A 4,011-nucleotide genomic window follows, 5' to 3' on the forward strand; every position below is an offset into this window, starting at 1 on the left:
AAACTACTTGGGACCAGCTAAAATTAGCATGCAAAGCTCAAGAACAGGGTCACCAAGGCAGCAAAAATAAGCAACGAATAAGGCACTAGAGCAAAACTAATTGGACCAATGGAGGAGTCACATACTGCTACTTCTCAAACAACAGCGCCAGAAATTGACACGTTGATGGAGACTTCCTTGCATTAGTTTTTCCCTTGAAGAGGAAAGGGTGATGCAGCAAAGGAGCAGTAAGTATTTCCCTCAGTTTGAGAACCAAGGTATCGATCCAGTAGGAGAGTCTCGTCAAGTCTAGAGTACCTACGCAAACACAAAAGATCTTGCACCCAACACTATAAAGGGGTTGTCAATCCCTTCAAGATTGTTTGCAAAGTGAGATCTGAAGGCGGAAAGTGCAACGAAGTAAAAAGTGTAAGGCTGAAAATATGGTGTGGAGTAGACCTGGGGGCCATAGTGTTCACTAGAGGCTTCTCTCAAAATAGAAAATATCACGGTGGGTGAACAAATTACCGTCGAGCAATTGATAGAACCGTGCAAAGCCATGACGATATCTAAGACAATGATCATACATATAGGCATCACGTCCGAGACAAGTAGACTGATACTTTCTGCATCTACTACTATTACTCCACACATCGTCCGATATCCAGCATGCATCTAGTGTATTGAGTTCATGACGAACAGAGTAACGCCTTAAGCAAGATGACATGATGTAGAGGGATAATCTCAAACCAATGATGAAAACCCCATATTTTTACCCTTGATGGCAACAACACGATGCGTGCCTCGCTACCCCTTATGTCACTGGGTGAGGTCACCGCATGGTATGAACCCAAAACCAAGCACTTCTCCCATTGCAAGAATCATAGATCAAGCTGGCTAAACAAAACCCACAACTCGAAGAGAATTACAAGGATATGAAATCATGCATATAAGAGATCAGAAGAAACTCAAATAAGATTCATAGATAATCTGATCATAAATCCACAATTCATCGGATCTCGGCAAACACACTTCAAAAGAAGATTCACTACTGGAAACAGAAAATTTGCCATGTGCCTAATCTTTGCCGTGTGCTGACGGTCGGCAAAGAAGTTCTTTGCCGTCAGCTTACAACTACCAGACGGTAAAGAAAAGACTGATGGCATAGAGATGATTTGCCATCTGCCTTTTATTTACCGTCTGCTAACAGATGGCAAATATCCCAAAGGCAGACGGCAAAGAGGTGCCAGCTCTTTGCCGTGTGCCCACAGATGGCAAATATCCCAAAGGCAGACGGCAAAGAGGTGCCAGCTCTTTGCCGTGTGCCCACACATGGCAAATCAAGTTAAGGCACACGGCAAAGGCTCTCTCAACGTTACCCCAAAAAAGAATTAAACGGCGCTCTCTCTCGGCGTTACACCAAAACGAAAGAAACTGACCCGCTCAAAACGAAAGAAACTGACCCGCTCAAAACGAAAGAAACTGACCCGCTCGTCCCGTCTGCCGCCGCCGCCCAGTCCCGTCTGCCGCCGCCGCCGCCGCCCCGCCCCGTCTGCCGCGGCCGCCCCGCCCCGTCTGCCGCGGCCGCCCCGCCCCGTCTGCCGCCGCCGCTGCCGCCCCGCCCCGTCTGCCGCCACCGCTGCCGCCCCGCCCCGTCTGCCGCCGTGGCCCCGTCCCGTCTGCCGCCGGTAAGCCATTCCAGGTCCGGCGGGCGACGGCTGGCCCTCTCCCTGTCCCTCCCCTCCCCTCCTCTCCGCCTCCGACCCGCTCCCCCGCGGCTCCGCAATTCCACATCCAGTACTGCATCCAGCCACCCCTTGCGGGCGCGTTGACGGCTCCGCCTCCGGTAGTCCGGCCTCCGTCATTGAGTCGCCGTCGGGCTCCACCTCCGTCAAGTCTGCATCCAGCCAACCCCCATCCATCTACAAGCAACAGCCACCAAGGTTAGTGTACATCTGAATTTTAGATGGCATAGTTTTTTACCATGATTTTTCCAGTATCATATGATGCACAGCAGTTCTGTCATATAAAGCAAGCTGCAACAAATATCGTAGAAGGAAAAAAGAAAATATTTCTGAGACTAAGATAAGTTTCTTTCCGAACGACATCTAAAGATGAACCGGGGACCTAAATTGCTGATACTGCTGTGATGAGATTTATATGATGTGGGCGCTCAGGTGCTGTAAGAAAGGCAACTGAGTAAACAGCTTGACCATCATGTGGCTTTAGAATCGATAGAGGCGCTAACTTGCGATCATCCCAAATCTTTACCTGCAAAATAAACCAATATACATTACAAATGTTCTTAGTAAGGAAGATCGGCACTTCTTTAAATAAAATCATGTCTAGCGGGGAAAAGAGAGGTCAACTAATAAGTCAAAAAATTGCTGGCAGCCTCTTTAGTGCTTAACCTAGCAGCTCATGTTAATATTCAACCGACTATTAGCAGTAACCAGAAAGCAGCTGATAACCATCCAATCAAGGTTACACGAACATAGCAGGTGAAACGTACTTCACAGTTTTTCTACGCATTACAAATAGTTTTATATGGTACATATTGCTGTCATGTACAACAATGTAAATGCAGTCAAAATCATCAAATCAAGGGGGGCACAGTCCAAACCACAGATCATATATTTCCAGAATATATGATGACAGGCCCATCCAAACAGCCCTTGACAACATACCAGGAGACATGGTTTGGTTTCCTTTCTTAAGAGAAAGGTGTTTTGAAACGACAAGAGAACAAACTGTTAAGATACTAAAATTTTTTAAAAAAAACTCTCCATACCAGAATAAAATAATTAACTCTGCAAGCCTATAGATGGAAAGTTCAGTCACAATTTAATGATTTAATCAATGGTTGTTTATATGATTTATTCAGTGAAATGGAAGAGGAAACAAGCTTCCATTTTGCTCAGAAGAACTAGAATCTAATGACGTAGTTTCTGATTCCAACAAACAGAAGTTCCTGTACGATAAACACGCAACTCCATAGAAGGCGCAGTGGCATGGAGGCGATGCTGACAGGCTACGTATGGGCATACACCTCTAGTCAAACTGTGTCTCTTGTTTCTTCGTCAAAATTCAACGGCACAGCGGCAGGGCCGGTCCTGAGATTTTGGGTCATAGATATCCATAGTAAAAACTGGTTTTATGTCTAAGCTAGCAGATTCTATAGCAGATTATCAATTAAATATGTGCTCATAATCACTTATATTGTTATTTCCTTTTCAAAAAAAGAAGAAAACTTACATTCTTATCATCTGTTGGTTGCCCTTGTGCCCTTGTCTTCTGGATTATGACTAGTAGTTCCATCAGAACAAATGTCACACCTGGATTCCTTCAACTCCTCATATTACTCTTAAGAAAAATATCAATGCATCCGCTCTGTAACTATATAAATTATTCTGTCATTGCTTTTTCTTCTTTTCCTCACCGGATGCAGATATTTTAGATGGCATGCCATGCTAAAATTTACAGTATCAGAAAATTAGTATATGGGACAAACGCATAGTTACAAAGGTATAAAATCAATGCATTCAGATATTACCTATCACCAGTTTATCAAAGCGGACTCCCAAAACCATCTCTTTTCTGAACTGAGTATGTTGGGATTGCGGTCTAGATCTTAAGCACGTGCCTAAAATTGTGCTAGGACCCGATCTCCATGTAGTATCCCAAGATTGTACATGAGAAGATTGATGATTGAATCTCTGGAGAACACAACACATCAAAGGACATGCTAGAAAAAGAACATAGAAAACAAAATTGAATCCCCGATCAAACCCCCGACGCCACTGACCCCCAACCCCCGAGCCCCGACACCTCTTCGGCCTCTTGTTGACCGAAAAGACCCCAACCCCCGACGCCAGTGACCTTCGACCCCCGATGACACTGACCCACATAGTTATGAGTTAGGTCATATAGTTATGTTAATTATAAAAACATCATATTTGTGTTGATCGGGTGAATTTCAATGTGCAGTTGTTCGACGACCTCCACGTGCGTTGGACGAGCTCCGTCCTTGCG

At 45.0% G+C, this 4,011-nt stretch overlaps 1 long non-coding RNA gene across 1 annotated transcript; it reads right to left on the reverse strand.

Moving 5' to 3' along the window:
- Positions 1–1,917: 1,917 nt before the first annotated feature.
- On the reverse strand, positions 1,918–3,766 carry LOC123411292. The gene is made up of 3 exons (XR_006613229.1): positions 3,533–3,766; positions 3,235–3,449; positions 1,918–2,250 (listed from the first exon to the last, which is right to left on the reverse strand). It is a non-coding gene; the product is annotated as an uncharacterized LOC123411292 (long non-coding RNA).
- Positions 3,767–4,011: the final 245 nt, after the last annotated feature.

The sequence above is a fragment of the Hordeum vulgare genome, chromosome 7H (assembly GCF_904849725.1).
Source record: "Hordeum vulgare subsp. vulgare chromosome 7H, MorexV3_pseudomolecules_assembly, whole genome shotgun sequence".
Lineage (NCBI taxonomy): Eukaryota > Viridiplantae > Streptophyta > Magnoliopsida > Poales > Poaceae > Hordeum > Hordeum vulgare.